General features: G+C 32.6%; 1 protein-coding gene across 4 annotated transcripts in view; it reads right to left on the reverse strand.

The window, feature by feature from the left end:
- The window catches only part of LOC106708859 (fasciclin-2), an 86,139-nt gene that overhangs the window by 41,310 nt on the left and 26,954 nt on the right, over nucleotides 1-17,875 (reverse strand). The gene's annotated exons all lie outside the window — the stretch shown is intronic.

Here is a 17,875-nt window from a genome sequence, read left to right on the forward strand (position 1 = left end):
TATCCTTCCATCCATCCATCTAAACATTCGCATTTATTATATTAGTATGGTATATTTTAAAGCATGTTTAAAGTCATATGGTGTTGTAAATAAAATATTTGCATACAAAAGTCATAGTATATTCTTACAAAAGAAATTTAAGAAGTTGTGAAAAAAAATCAATGACAAACTTAGTTCAGTATTTAAAAGCTACTGAAAAAAGTTTCTCATACAATAATTCCTCAAGTGATATGCAATTAATATACTTTTGATTGTTCGCGACGCAACCTCGAGGATTCCACGTAACCAAGATTGCAGTTCATCCCTAGGACTATGTAATGTTCTCACGGCTGTGTTGATTCCGTTAGTCGCTTCTGTTAATTACACACGAGGAGGCTCGCGGGAATCATGGTGATTATGAATATAAAACATCTTCCGCTCGGACCGGAAACGCGAAACGTATTTGACGCAGTAAAACAATCTCCTGTTCCCGCGCTTCATGTAATTAAGAATTTATAATAATTAGGAATTCGTACTTTTGATATTTAAAATACATATACGTATCAAACCACATTTCTAAATATAAAATAAGTCAAGTACATTTGCTTCAATGCTTTCCAACAAAACGATTTCCTTAATAGTAAAAAATCACATTTCAAGCATTTCGTTTAAATGTTTTACCAACATTTAAAAGCAAAGTCAATAAAGCGTCCCGACTAAAGCTTTAAAACCGTTCTATTTTGAAGTTAAATAAATTGGTTGCAAAGACGGACAATTTTAAAAGATCACGGAAAGCTTTTAAGGTTCTATGTGTCACGTTTACCTTAACTTGTAATCAATTTATATTTTGAATGAAAACAAAACTAACCACTGCAACTGTTTACCAAAGATAATGCCGAAGTTTTTTTTTTTTGGATTTCATTGACAGCATTTCTCTGATTAAACCTTGTCTTCTGTTATAGCCGGTCCATTACTGCAAACAATTAAACACGTTCTATGCCACTACGATTTTCATGTATCTGTGTGTACTCACAGGCAAGTCGATGATACTGTATTGTGTAAAATTATAGTTCAATAATTTTGCTAGTATACCTACGAAGAACAAAATGACTCCCTTAAGCATAATTTGTGTAGGCACGAAAGTTCGCGAACTTCCTAACTAAAACAAACATCTAGTTAAGGGACGTTTATTGATGGATTAACCCCTCGATTGCCGCATGCGACGCCCGGCGCGACCTTAGTCCATTAATGGTCGCCACTAGGATTAGTGAGATTAATTGCTGACGGGAGACAACCGACAGCTGACGTACAATGTATCGAAACTTGACATAACCTCACACTGTTTGCAAAATTATTGAGTCACTGTCCATTAATTTATCCAATAAATGCATTAGCGTGATTTGTTACGTAGTTCTATTGTTTCATACTAGTCGTAAGCTAACTTCAGGTAAAAGTTGAAAATTACAGTTTAGATAGAAACTCCGGTGTAAAACCTTATAAATATATACATCGCAAAATTAAAGATGGTCACCATTAGGTATCGAATAAGATAAAAGGTTTAGGATACCAACATAACAAACTCTAATAGTATTTTCTGCTATGAAGGTATTGGTAACGAACGTGCAAGTAATAAAAACCACTTCCGTAAGCTTGTAGGAAGCCGCGGATAATTAGTGGAGTATTGAGGGGCTTTCTCAAATTAAGGAAGTTAAACGGTTTATCTTATTAGCGACTTCACTCTAATTCTGTTAAGTATTCCAATCAGAAATATTAACACTTGATTTGTGTAGCAAAGTTTGAATAAAACCGACATTTGGAATAATCATCGTTTAGAATTTGAATTTCAATCGAGTAAGTTTAATATGAGATATGGACGCATCATTACCGAAGCAACTGCAGTAGTATTTACATTCACCTTAGAAAAACACGCGGTGAATTAGTGTAAAAAGTCAAACAGCGCGGAGTCTGGTCGGCTAAACAAACAGCTCGAATAAACCCACAGAGTGTGCGAACGTAAACACATCGAGTTTCCCGCAAAACGCCCACATATTCGCGACTTTAGTACGGAAACGTATTAGGTTTCTTTTTGCATTACGTAATTGGTTCAGTAGTTAAAATCTTCAGGTTGAATTTTATGTACTCTGACTTTAAACATGTGAATTCATCTAATTTAAACATAGAGGAAATGTTCAACACGCGGCTTTTGTGTGAGTGAAGTGAAGCGTGAATGTGAAGAATTGAGTCTAATACTCATAAGGAGCATCTTTCTTTTTCTTCAAGTTTTCTATATTAATTAAAATAGGCCACCAGCACTTGTACGCAATAACTTTTAAATTAAAGAATTATAAAATAGAAATACAAAATAAGACATTAAGACAATTAGTGTGATTGCTTTACAAAGCAATTAAAACTTCTACCATACAGTCAATGAACGTGAATTTGAAGGAAATGTACAATTATACTTCGTAATTATTTAGTGGTAATTATTTTAATTTCCTTACCAAGCATTCGCAATATCGTCTAATTGGAGACCATCAATATTATAATGGTCACAGTTTAATAAAGTTCAACTTATAACTCAGATCCGCTTGAATTTAATGATGTTTCAATGACGAGTGTGCTGGAATAAGAGGACCCAGAGCTGTCAAAAATGTCTAAAACATACAGATAATTACTATAAATTGAAATTAAAAAATGCATGATTTTTTTAACACAGATACAATCCAAAAATAAATATTATTGAAAATTATGATTTAACGACTCTATTTTTTCGATTCGATAGCTATGACGTTACATAATGGCCAGAGATCGTGCATTTGCTTGTTTTAAACCGGCAAGTATTTGTGCCTATCAATTCGTACTCAAAGTTCAAGAAGTCTCGTCATTTAATTTATATTGGTTGAAGTCTTTGTCATTCCGATTCAGTATATATCAACATAAATCTTCACACACAGCAATATAATTGAAACAAAACAAACTATTAGTTACTGGCCAATTTAAGAACTCAAATAAAAATAACAGCCATATTGAATATGACTACTTTAATATTTAACTGTTAAACGAGTAGTAAAAATTGACATAGACTCGTTAAAGTTGACAAATCCATGTAATAAGCCATTCGAGGACATCAAAAGTGGAAATAAAAATTCGATGCGACGTTTTGCTAAAGCGACTCGTAAAATGAACGCTATTGCAATTTTTATCCTACAACAGATGTCGCTACTTTGTACTGGACACGAATTTCCGATGCCATTTATTAGATCGTTCGGATTTCATTTTTTTCATTTGTATTTGTATAAACGAATTTCATAAAAAAGGCTACCTGCCTGCCTTTTGTAAAATTAAATTAAATTATTTAAGGTTGATCAAACAAACAATATTGAAGCTGAATTGGTTGTTTGTGAATGAAATTTCGTTTGTTGTTTATCAGGGGATAATTCTGGTGGAATAGAAAACTTCAAAGGCAGATTATTGGAATGGTATGTAAGGATTGCGCATAATGTTAGTCATTATCCCAACCCCTCTGGTGACCTGAATGCTTTCATTTCTTTGTTTAGATTACTCATAAAATCTCTCTCTTATTTTCCAAATTCCATTTAAAACAATTTATTGCATCAAAATGAATCGAAAGAATTTCTTTTAAATAACTGTCTTTTTTTGTAAAGTAATAATGTACTAAAGTCGTAATAAATTACACGTTTGGACTAGGATTCCAGCTAATAATCTTAGCACAATGTATAATGTGATTTTTACACAATATGTTGAAATAGAGTGTAGGTAAAGTTCAAGCCTCCTGTTACGTTGGTCGCGAAACAATTTATTACCTTTAGTTAGTTTCACTTAGAGTGAAACTATTCCCCGGTCCATAACACAATCACGCGATACGATCTCAAGCGATCCCGTTGTTGTGAATCGATTTCCGTAATACACTTTTCGTTAACGGTTCGTGAGAGGCCTCGTGATAGAAATCCGAAGTAAATTGCACGGAAAATAATTAAGTTTTGTGTTATAATGACTTTTAAAGTTAAAGTGAAGCAACTAGGTAAATACTTTCCAATTTACTCTAACTTTGTTCCATTCTGTTATGATTCTATTGAATTTCTCTTGGTTGGTTGTCTCTATTGAAATCTAGGGACTAAGTTATTTTATGTCCCATTTTTATCCCAGTACATGAATGTTACAGAATTTGTAGACTAACATAAAGTCATATCTACAGTAATCTTCTACAAAGAGTACCTAAAAATAAACCTGCAATTTTTTAAATGTACTATATTGATTAAAAAAGTCATACATAATCTTTAACTAATTTGTTAGATCTATTCTGATCAACCTACCTACCTTAGTAATCAATACGTTTTCAATGATTATCATTAAATGTTTTTAATATCATGTAAAGTTTGGAATGTTTTCTTTATTCAACTAACAATACAACCGGACTTAGCAAGTTCATCGCAGCAACAGCAAAAACATTTCTCGCGGTGCGCCAAAGAATCTTAATTTTAAATCAGTTTCTCGTATAAGTTAACAGAAGCAATCACTTACAGACAAAAACAATCATGTTTTAAACATTTGAATTACCCATTAAAATAAAGTATTTTTGTAAGATTCGTTACTTGTTTGTTTTAATTTTAAAACATGTTCACTGTGTTGACTACGCGACGTAAAATACACAACAAACATACGACATTATTTTTTTAAATAGGAAAAGCATACAACTGATAAAAATTTTGTGATGCGTGTTAAAATTTAAATTTATTTCTGATTTTATTCAGAGAACTGAGTCGGCTTTTAAATTTAAACCAGTCACATTTATTTAGCCTCACTTAGGCCTTATCTTATGTTTTCAATGCATTCTTCGTTTTCAACTTCCTACTTCTACTAAGATGCCCACGAATTGGAAATTTATTACGGAAAGTACAGATGTTGTTCCCTAACGCCAATACAGGTTAGCAGCATGCGCCACCTTCTTAAAAAAAACCTGGAGCCATAAAAGTATTATAAAATACTTGAAGTACCTTCACATCGTGCGACATCCCACCAACAATGGGCGGTCTGTACTAAATCCGAAATTGACGCACAAAAGCTCTCGGAAGCCACTCGATACTCGGCTTCTAATAAAAACCGGATATGCTCGGATACGGATACAATCACCGCAAACTTCGAGCAGCCCTTGTAACAAAGGCGTTTTACAAAAAACGAATCCCCTTTTTAACCGCATGCTGTCAAAAAATCTTTTAACCCCTAATAGTTTTTTAATATCATTACTTTTTATGTATATAACGTGGTTACTACTCGTATATACCAAATAGCATGGTATGAACACAAAAAGATTGCCGAAAAAGGATCGCAGAGGGTTAAAAATGCCGTGTATTAAGCTTCCAGTAACTAAAATACATAGTAATGAAATAAGTTGAATGAGAGAGATAAAACTGAGTTTAATACATAGCAACAAATCTGTAAGTTTATTCATAGAAAGCTAAAGGTTGTCCCGAAAACAAACACTAAAGCCTTATGTCTGACGATAACCGAACAAGAGAGGGCGATAGAAAACAAATTGACATTTGAATGGAGCACGCCAAGGACCGGCGCATTAGCAATTCAAAGAGCCACTCTTCAATAACACGACAACGTATGGAAATAAGCACGTTTTGAAAAGGTTCTGATTTTGGTGCAGATACGCCGCTCTCAAATGTTTCCCAATAGACAGAAATGCGCCGTATTGTTCAACACTAATTTACTAAGATAAAATGTATGTATACTTTTCAATATCTTCGTATAATATACATACTACATTTATTTTATCACGTAAAAATTGACGTAATGTAAAATTGCCTGCGAACTACCTAAAATAATGTGCTTACCCATAAGCAGAATTTATTAGCCGAAGAACAATAGGTTTAAGACTTTTCAAAGAGAACAAATCACAAAGTACTTCACATAAATAAAAAAATCAACGAATGCTAATATATCATACCAAAACCTTCCCTCTATAAATCCATTATCATACATTTGTATTCAAATTCAATGTAAGACATCAAAAGGCGGTCCCACAACATGTGGAAAAGAAAAATAAATATCAACGCAAAATACGTTTTTTTTTTTAACATTCATATTGAGTGAACAGTGTGTTAAAATATCAAGAGAAAAGAAAAGACACTTCTTAACACATGTTAAAATACTTATAATACACCAAGGAGAATGTAAATTTATTTCGTAAATTTCATTATTTTATTAATAAAAACAACTTTATCAAATTTTTTTTGGTAATAGTACAGGAATACTTATCACATTCGAAAATTGTAACAAATAACAAATTAAAATATACATTTTCAGAGGATAAGTAAAGGATAGGATTGTAAACGAAACAATAGTGTAACAATGTGATGATTTGTAAAACAAAGGAGTTCTATCACCAATCTCCCATTGTGTACCAATCAATGCTAATTGGCTTAGGATAATCCGCACTCGCACGTAGCTGACAGCGCGTGATTAACTACTGCAAAGGAAATCCAACCTTATTAACATTTCACTACTGCCAACATTAAATAAATATTTTTGTAATCAATAAAAATCACTTTAGCATGTCAATAGCCGTGTCTTATGTAACCAATATTAAAATATTCATACTAGCTTTTACCCGCGACTCCGTCCGCGCGGAATAAAAAATAGAAAACGGGGTAAAAATTATCCTATGTCCTTTTCCTGGTTCTAAGCTACCTGCCCACCAATTTTCAGTCAAATCGATTCAGCCGTTCTTGAGTTATAAATAGTGTAACTAACACGACTTTCTTTTATATACATAGATATAGATTAAAAGATGCTTGATAATTTTAGAAATTAGACACATAGAATAATATTCGCGTGCTACTTTACCACTTCATAATATAAAAAGATATTTACATGTATGAATTAATTATACTCTGTCGTCTATGTGTCACTACTACATATGTTAATTGTAACTTTCAGTGGTGGTGATTGGATCCGTTTATTGTAACGTAACAACCGTTAAATCTTTATTCCGTCTTACATAGTCCTAAATTTGTATCGTATTGCGCCACAGGGCACACGTGTACAGAGCTTCAGCATTGTGACAGCGGATTTGTGTTTGATCGGTTTAAGACAATTACCAGCCGGATTCAGACGGATTACAACTCCAAATGTTGTTACAAATATCAAATTGTGTCTCTTGATCTGTTTAAATGTTACTAGAAAATGTTTTACAGTGTTTGTTTCACAAAGATATGATTTTTGATAATAAATTTATTTCAAATCATTTCCTCGCCATAATTTTATACACAATCTTACTTCCAAATATTACTCTTACGGTCAAAATTGTATTCATATTCCCTCTTAAATTAATCTTTATTATGAACTAAATTATTGCGCCATTATAATTAACTAGATCGAAGTTAAACAGCTTAACTTATTAACATGAGTTTTCTTAACCAATGAAATTAGGTAGTATTAGTATGTAGTGTAGTATTATTTATCAAAACCAATAAAAATTTACAGCACAATTATATTTATTCCTTATACAGTTTTTGTTAAGACTTGCCTGTCCGGAACATTGTAAACAAAGTAAATAAAACAACAGTTGCTCCATTTCGTCGGTCAGTAACATTTCGTAAACATTGCATAATTCATTCTTGAAACGCGAGCGATGAATACTCTTTTCAATCATTTACATAATTCGTTACATGTGCGTAACGATTACGCATTTCTCCGCTCCCGTTCGTCTTCCTGCGAACACCAACTCTTTGTTTACCAATGACGTAATCCGTAGGTTCATTTCAAAAATAGAACCAATAGCCTTTTGTTCACTGAAAAATATGACGTGCTTCTTTATTATTAAACGCAACAACACTGCCAGTATTGACAGCCGTCAAAATAAGTAGGTTTACGGGCTATAATTTTAGGGGACGATTTAATTACGTTTATTGCCAGTCACAAAAAGCCGTCCTTTGTTTATGGCTCTACATTTTATGGGTTTTATAATAATGAGTATTGTTCTCTGTGTAATTGTGTTTACTATACAAGCAAATGTTCGATGCGATTCTTTATTAAAATAGCGTCTTTAACTAGATTTTACTATAATTATTAAATCTAAACTTTATTACAAAAATAACAGAATATTATTTGTATAATTAAAATTCGTAAGTTAAAGGAAAACCTTAAACATTTGACTATTTTCATCTATATTATCTAAAAAGTCGAATCACTTCACCTTATTTTAAACTAACTTTTACCCGCGACTCCGTCCGCGCGGAATAAAAAATTGAAAACGGGGTAAAAATTATCCTGTGTCCGTTTCCTGGTTCTAAGCTACCTGCCCACCAATTTTCAGTCAAAGCGATTCAGCCGTTCTTGAGTTATAAATAGTGTAACTATCACGACTTTCTTTTATATATATAGATAGTAAAATGACCCTATTTTAATATTAGTTAATGAAGAAATATTTATAAAGGCGAATTTCTTATTTAGTTTTAATCATTTACAGATGTTCGGTTCAAATAGAATCAGTAATGACTCTTCCTTATCCGGTCTTAAAGACATAAAACACGTGTAACATATACAAGGAAATACTAATTAAGGGTGAGCACTCAATTTGTAATATAAAAATACTTAACATCCATCGAAACCGACAATATCCTGTACACATTAGCCGTTTGTATACATGTAATGACATATTTATTACTACTTGTTTATATTTAGGTTGTAAAAGGGCCGACCGCTTGATAGACGTGTTAAAAACCAATAAAATTTACGCCCTCCTTAAAGATTATTGGTTTCGGCGTGATAAATGTTACAGTAGTTTAATTGCAAACATTCTTAACATTAATGTTACCAGTCAAAAAACTATCTCTCGTTAATACTGCATTAAAATTAGACAAATTATACCTGCGCTGTCGTAAGTGTATTCCTATTAAACTTTCTTATTACCTGAAACAATAATGATAGCAATTTAATAGATGGTCCTGATTTCTAATCTCAATAATTATTTGGCTGTACCTAATCCACTAAGTTACAATTACCACTTACAATAGTTACCATAGAAAATCTCTACTCGATATCCAACTGCATCTAGAGAGATTTGCGAAGTTTTATTACGATTGACGGTTGTCGATAAGTCCGCCCCACGTACGCCCTATCCAATTACTTCCAGTGTTACTGAAGCCCCGAGTATAGAACCTTATCTAAATTTCATCTAAAGAAGTCAAAATCAACCCGCGTTCAATCCGATACCATCTATGATTCATGAACTATGTTGTTATACAATTTTATGTCATAATAAATGTATGAGATAAATTAAATGGAACATTTATAGGATACTGACCGACCCTACAAATAATTTACATTTCATTTAGCATTCGATTTTTTGATGATATTTTTTTTTTTATTGATGCATTATTTCTAAGAAAAACAAACGACTATCGAGTTTTATTTCGTTCTAAAAAAGTGTCTAAATGAAAATGAGAATTAAAAAAAATGTTACATTATGAAAAATATTTTAAAACGTTCTTATTCACTGTGCAAGATAGAAATAAATCTGATTTATTAACAGAATTGAATAGTCAGTATTTTCATTTAACAATACAACGACTCGTATTAAAATACTATACATAATGAACAAAAGCTGCAAACAAATGTTTAATGGAATCGAAAGACTTCAAAGCATCAATAAATTTTAGCTTCAAACGGACGAACATTCGGCATTTCGAGTGGAGTTAATGAAATTTAGTTTTGGTAATCGAGATACTTTTGTATGGCGCAATCTGATTTTAGTTTTAACAGGTAGATATTTAAGCAAACGCTTAGCAAATTGACATAATCAAATAAAAAATGTGAAAGTTTATTTTTAATAAAAATGACTTAAGTCGTAATATTTATCGACCCAACTTTATCGTTTGTTATCATCCCCATTTTTGCAATGCTGCTTCTAAAGTATGTATAATTTATATTGGTAAACAAATATCCCTCATTTCAAGGGCCGCTAAAATCCAATTAAAACGTTAGCTTATCTTTTGGTAACGGGAGACTATTGAAATTTCCTAAGGCTTCTCTATTACCCAAACATTTTACGAGGCAAATTTGACTAAGCTAGCTACTACAACTGTATTTCATTTTTACAACTACTAAAATACACATTTTTATTATAAATTAGAATACTAAATACATGTTATTTTATAGTTGACAAACATTTTATTTTAGTACCGCAAATTGAACAATAAAAATTAATTTTTAGAACACGAATATTCTAGACTTCTTACTTCAAGTAAATAAGCCAGATTCCAAGTTATTAATATTTATGTAATTGCATTTCCAAGCAATGACGTATCGCATACTTGAGAAAATAAAACCTCTATTTGTATTATCTTCTAGCGTCTCATTTTGGGACAATACGCCTAATGTAATGCCACAAATGAATACGGAATTCCGGGAGGGGTATTCCCCAAAAACTAGGGTGACGCCACACCGAGGGCTAAAGCGAAAGCGAGTCGAAGTGAATCAACGGACAACGGACATGGCTACATTAATTTGTTAAGATCGAACGCTTTCTCGAAACAAAATGAGAATAGACGGCTCAGTAATCATTTGTCCCAATCGGTAATTTACTTTCACCTATTGTATTTACTGTGCTTTGAAGTCAGTATCGTTTGAATCATCTAAAAGTCATTATTAGTTTTTTTATTATGTTTTAATCGCACTCGAATTGAGCCGAAATGGTTTATTAAACTAATATAGACAGAATAGACAGGTCATAGCCTCATCATTACCGCCTTAGATTTAGTATTTTTTTATTTATTTAGAAAATTGATAATTTGAGATTAAAAACACTTATTTCAGAAATAATGTGAACAATTGCTTTTGTTTAAGTTGGATGTTTCGGCAATGGAAACATGAATAACAGCAGCAACTGACGTTTATAAAATTCCATTCAAATGTACAATCTATCGCCGGTGAGTCCACTAAAATTCAAAGGATTCAATTTTCGGGATCATTTTCGATACATTAAATACCTAAAATTCCATAGCCACTGATGTACGCTGAACGGATAACTAATTAAATGATATGAATAACTCGAGTTATATTTGGTTCGAAGATCGCTATTTGTGCTAGCACAGACTGGCGATCATTTTTTTTTTTCTTTGGGCATCATTTTCTTTAGGGGCAGCATTAAATATATTCTGAACATGATCTGCTCGCAGCTGGAAGACATTCAGAAGGTAAGCACGTGATGTCTATCAATTTTTCTAGAATACAAATAGGCTCGAAAGCGTTTTTCTCAGCAAATTTCCAAGCATTTTTTTTATTTCATTTTCCAAACCTTTTGCGTGCTCTGAAAGCCGAAATTTTCAAAGAGACGCACGGATTTTAATTATTATAATACAGAGTACATAGATACTTATTTTTAACAATTGTTCCTATCGTCAAAAAGTAAAGTTATTTTTCGAACTGCAACATGGTCTTATACTTAGTACCTGCAACTTTTGGGGAAGTTGGAATCTCAACTATTTTTAATGTTTCTGTCCATCACAGCACGATTAATGTAGTTACATGATACGTATTCAAAAATTATGAAATACTAGCGACCCGCCCCGGCTTCGCACGGGTGCAATGCAAAATATACCTACTACAGAATGTCCTTATACACAACGTTCACAGCGTTCACATTAGAAACCTTTAAATTTATCAGTGTTTCTCTACTATATTATGCATTTATTATACATACAAACCTTCCTTAAGAATCACTCTATCTATTAAAAAAAACCGCGTCAAAATCCGTTGCGTAGTTTTAAAGATCTAAGCATACATACGGACATACAGCGAAAGCGACTTTGTTTTATACTATGTATTGATAATGTAACATGTTCACAAAATAAGGAAATACTCTAGCCTGGTTTAACCATTAAACAGGCAACCCACGATAATTTAATAAGAGAGGTAATATGTAGTATGTTTAAACGACCTAAACGTAAAATATGTTATAATTACATTTTCAAAACGCACTCCTGATTTATGGATACAAGTTAATACTGCGTAAGTACTTCACACATTAAGCTTTTAATATAATACTCGATCAACTGATACTGACGGACGAACATTCACCTTATATCATAAACATAAGATCTATTTTCGTAAGTAAATATTTTAGAGGACACCACTGGCGCGATATTTCGGCAGCTTTCTGTCTTCAGCCGCAGGAACATAATATGTGGATGATAAAATTACCATATAAATCACTGTGTCGTAGCATATATGAACTCCAATTTTACGAAAAGAAGTCTCACTTATGGAACACTGACATGTTATGAAATCATGGTAATATTACATTTCAAGATAACTTGACATTATAAGACCTGATGAAATGTAGATATTTATTAAATTACAATCATTTTATAAAATTACTTTTAGAACAGAAGGCCTATTGTAATTATGTTTAAGGGACGAAGTTTTATCATTGTTAAAAGATTTTGCAGATTAACAATAATTTTTTAAATATGTTTGATCAAAATGATACATCAGATACAAGTATAACCGAAAAATATTTTCAAATATTGATTCAACCCAAGGTATGCTTTAATATAACAGATATCGAATAAATATCAAAGGAAACCACAAGATAAAGTGAGATTAAAAAAAGAGAGCGAAAAATGTAAAATGTGCTGAACATTTGCAGGCATTCGATTCTGATATTCAATTTAGTTTCTTATGAAAAGCTTGCGAAAACAAAGGAAGATGGCAACGTCGAACAAATCTTTATGAAGTGTAATACCGAGGCTGCGGTGGAAGCAGTCTTTAGTTATAATTAAAATTTCATACCATTTCTATACGTTTCTAATTTAAAATAATTTCAATGGTTATTATAATTCGAGCAAAAATATAAGTCACTCAAAATTATTTTTTCGATATAATATATCCAATAAACAAACAAGAGGTCGGAGTCTCGTGTCTACACTACTTTATTTCGTAACATCCTAGAATTTGTATGGTCCTGTTTCTCGTTCGAAATATCTTAAAAAAAACTTTATGTAAGTTAATGATATGCCATAGATATACAATAACAGACTTGTATACCTCGATAAAACAGTTGACGTAAGCACAGCATCAATTTGTAGTGATCAAAATTCAGCGTGTGTCAGTGTACCCTGCGAGCCGGAGAGGGTATATCCATGTGGGACAGGAAACACGCGTCTTGTTATGGAAAACCGCTCTGCATTCATTCCGCCACCCAAGAAGTGCAAAGTGGAGTAATATATTATAATTTTATTCAGATCCCTTCCCCCGGTGCCGCTTTTGTTGGTACAATTGCATTTATTGGTAGTTCGGTTCAATGTACTACATTGTATGAGTTACGTACATAGATTTTTAACTGTACATTTTAAATTAGGAGTATCAAGTGTTCAGGTGCTATTAAAATATTATTTAATGTTTTTATGTCAAAAATAAGTTAAATAAGTTCCCTCGATGAATCTCTCAGAATAGCATGAAAAATCAATTTTTATAATCACTGTTCAGCTCGTCCGTCTTCTAAAGTTTCATGACCTTTTTCTTTAGCAAACATTTTTAGAAATAGACGGAGATTTCATCTTAGTTACTACCACTTTACTTTTGAATAAAAATTTACTTTATTCAGTATCAAATGTTAAACATATGATGATTATTTTATAAGATTGTATTCGCTAAATTTAAAACCATATTTTTTAAAATTTAATACATAAAAACTTAATTAATTAAAATTTGATATTCCATCCATTCACAAGTCAAGCAAATCCGAGTAGTGATGTAACAAACAAAATGATCTCGGCCAACTAGCTTACTTGCTAAATGAATTCGCAGTAGGCGATCGCACGTGAATTTGACGTTGGCCAGTCGAAATAGGATTTGAGAGATGCAATTTCCTCAATCCCAACAAAGGCCGGCCTTTGTGATGTGTTGTAACACGAATCACAGATTCCCCGTTATTTTGATGGAAGAGGTGAACGGTGCGCACATTTGTGGGGTTTATTTTACCACATCACTAAATCTTTATTTCATCAAACGATTTCCAGCTAACGTTATTCAAGGTGCACATAATACATATAGTGTTAGAGATTAAATTGTTTAAATTTTCGTGAGATATCATAATTAATTTTAATTAATTGGTGCCGTCACCGGACGATCAAACGTGAGTTAAGCCGTTTCTTAATTAATTAATAGTGTTAGAGATTGCTTGAATAGAATTAGTAAACGTAAACGTATTTGTACTACTATTAAATGTTGAACTTGTTCTGCTTTAATTATAACATTTGTGCATCTATTAAGCTAGAAATCTGAAAAGCTGTTTTGTGACTACTTGTGATTATTAAAGTCGTAAGAACTTTTTGTGAGTATGTACTTCAATGTTTCTTCACTGTAATTGGCAACACAAAAATGGATCACAGAAGATTTGAAATTGGATGCTTACGACACAAATGCCTTTAAAGATGAGATGGAAAGTAATCTCAGATCTAAATTACAGCTGTTGATTAAACAAATTTATATCTCCAAATAAAGACCGCCCAGCGGTTTCGCATTTAATACCACTTTCGAAAATTCACCCTATTGTCTGTTACCATCGCCGTTCCTACACGAAATTAATTTAATTTAGAAATGAAAGAAATCATATACTATTCATTTTGGGTTGATGAGTTTGTTCGTTTTCATGAAGCCAGTCTACGTCGAGTCAATTATTGGTCGTCTCTATCGTAATGAAAATCCGTTCTATTTGACTGCCGGTTAATTAAATTTTGCTGCTTATAATAAACAGTAATCCTGAATTTAAATAAATTAACCTACTTTCAACTGTCATCATGTTTACTTATGACCTGACTCGAATATACTTGAAAGATATTTTAAAAATGAATTTTAATAAGTCTTCTGTATTAAGTTCTGAGCTACACCAGGCCAGGTCTTTGTAATATTTGTATACAGAATAAACGATTTCTAACTATGTCTTTGAAATCTTGACAACAGAGCGAGGTAATAAATTTCATACGGGAAACGAACAAAAGCTACATTTTTAACGTGGACTTAGAATTCACTTATCAAGATTGTCGATGTTAAGCTGCGGAACATAGTCGCCCGGGTAAAGCCACGTTTTCATTACTCCCTCGCGCACAATGATCGCGACAAATTGATTTTTTAGAGAGTGTAGTAAATGAAATGAAGTAAAAAGTTTCTAACCTTACAAGATTGTAATGGTTCAATAGAAAAACTCGTTAGAAAAAAAAGTTAAGAGATATTATATGGCATTTGAAAAGTGTACATGTTGTCATGACTCATTTAACGTAATAAAAAAAACTTTTTAACTAGCCAGGCTTGTTTGTAAAACCACATTAAAAAAAAGCAATCCCGACTCTGGGAATCCATAGGAACGCTCGAATTCACAAAGGACTGGGAATTGCTAGGGCTTCTATACTCACTATCTATAAATGATTTATTACAACTGCTGGAACGTATAAAGGATGCTATGCGGAAAGCAACGCTTACTCTTACAACGCTCAATACACATGTCACTGAGAAATTCCTACGTTACCTAACTCTTTCGGTGAACATGCAACAACAAAAGAAATGGTTCAGAAGAAATTCTTGCGCATACTGAACTACTGAATCCGTTTCCAATCCATTTACTTTCAATGTTCGATTATTATCAGCGAACTTTGTAAAAGCTTTCACTTTAGGAATATTTACGTCGGTAAAATGATTACTGTCCAGGCTATCTTGTGTTATCCTAATTTGCTATAAAACTGAGTAATTTTTGCAATAAGATTTAGAACATTAAAAAGCTTTTTGGATACCCACCAATTTGTGCTCGAAAATTCTTTCCACAAAAACCGTTTTCAAACAACAATACCATTTAGTGTCGGCAAAACTACAAGAATAGGACTGTAAAATAAAACTACGTCTCTGTCCAGAGCAAATTGGAAAGTTCACCACAATAGCGGCACGTTTACCCTCACACAACTTTTAGGGGACCATCTAAATGCGCATAAATCAAAACTTTTCGCGCTCATCGGCGATGCTTTTAAAAAAATATACTTTTCAATTTCCCAAATGGCTCGTAGTCGTTAATCCAGTTTGTAGTGAGTCTCGACGTGCAAAGCTTGTGGAACAATTAAGTACGTGATATTGTACCAGAAAATATCAAAAACAATTAATCAGTGAAATTACACTTTAATTCATCGTCAAGGTGTAAAGGTTAGGATCGTGCTTCGTCGGCGTTTTCACTTTGTTAGAAAGTAAAACATGAATATAAATTAGCGTATTACTCCGAATAATGTGTAAAATATCCATTAATTAAATAAATTGCAGTAATACGCATTCGTGACCAAAAGTAAAGGATTCGAAACAAAAATACAACCTAACCGCAGCGCGCTTGGTACAAGCCAACACGCGCTAGCATGCAGCATGTTCGTCTTATGAAAGCGAAGGTCACAGCTGCTCGTGGAGTCAATTTGTCAATTTTACGATGTCCCAGAACGGCTACAATGATGTTACACTACAATTTTATATAAACCCCGGCATGCCTTGAAGAAATAAATAAATTTTATATATGAATAGAAATAAATTACGTAGATCTGAAATAATATTCAAAGTTTATATGCAACTTTATTTTAGTTGAACACATTCAGGAGAACTGCGATCTCAACTGCTCCCGATATTGTAGTTGGGCGAAAATTTATTTCAGCAATTTCAAAAATCTTATTGCGTGTTTTTACTAACTCGTTCCAAACTCTGCAACGAATTAAAGTCAGCACATAAATGCAAACTACCCAGGCCGGCAATAAAAAACGTGCTCGCGACTGCTTACACCGTAAAAGTTGAATGGAGCTAAAGTTCTTCGTGCAGGAAAGAAATGTCTTTGTTCTCAACAGTCAAAATATAGTCGTGTTCGGGTGTTTGTTACAATAACAAACGTTTGTACTAACATTTGCAGTAAAGAATGAGCGAAAACGTGCTCAATCAAAGCAAGGTATTGAAAATATTTTCTCTCCATTACAAAACGTGCGACGCTTAAGGCGTTCAGGATTAAGCGTTCATTGTTAACTGCGAACGCCTTACTTGAGTAATAATAAAATTCTTTACCTTAATTGCATTTCGGTGTGAAATATTATTCAAGTATTGGTCAACTGTTCGCACGAAATTTATGCTGGCAATTTAATTCCAAAGTCGATATGTATAGCCTATGTTAACCTCATATGAATCAAACGAAGCAAGTATTTCAAGTGTTTGCAGCAATCCAATCTGAGTTACGTATAATCAATTGATTTCGATACTCGATACTGAACTCTCTTGGAATACATTACGGTCTACAATCGCTATAAGATATTGAACAAAGTTGAATCTGCAATGCTTCTTCCTGCATATTTACGAGCAACAAATTATGGCTGCAGAATATGGAATATTGAAGATATTGCTCCTCGCACTCACACGATGCTAATAATAAACTTCGATGCAAACTCCGGTTACTTCTTCAATTTAAACAATAACTCTTGCGAGCGTGCTTTCAAGAATATTAGAAATAATATTTGAATGCATAATCAAATATTTTATAACATAGTTAAAGAGCATTTTTATATCTACTTTACAACTAATATTGAAACCATTTAAAAAGACATGACAATCTTAACAATATGCCTATAATATTTTGTCAAAATCTAAATTTTCTAACAAAACGTGTTACAATCAAAATCTGTTATAACGACATCGAAGGGACTACTCATATTGAGTCGTAAAAACCGATAGTTGTAACAACCGGTGACAGGTATTAATAGGAAAGATATGTAATAACATTCAGCCAGGACCTTTGATTTTGGTCAATTTAACCGGTATGTTGTTCTAAACGATGTCGCTATAAACGGTTTTGACTGTATAT

Source organism: Papilio machaon, chromosome 14, assembly GCF_912999745.1.
Source record: "Papilio machaon chromosome 14, ilPapMach1.1, whole genome shotgun sequence".
In the NCBI taxonomy this organism is placed as follows: domain Eukaryota; kingdom Metazoa; phylum Arthropoda; class Insecta; order Lepidoptera; family Papilionidae; genus Papilio; species Papilio machaon.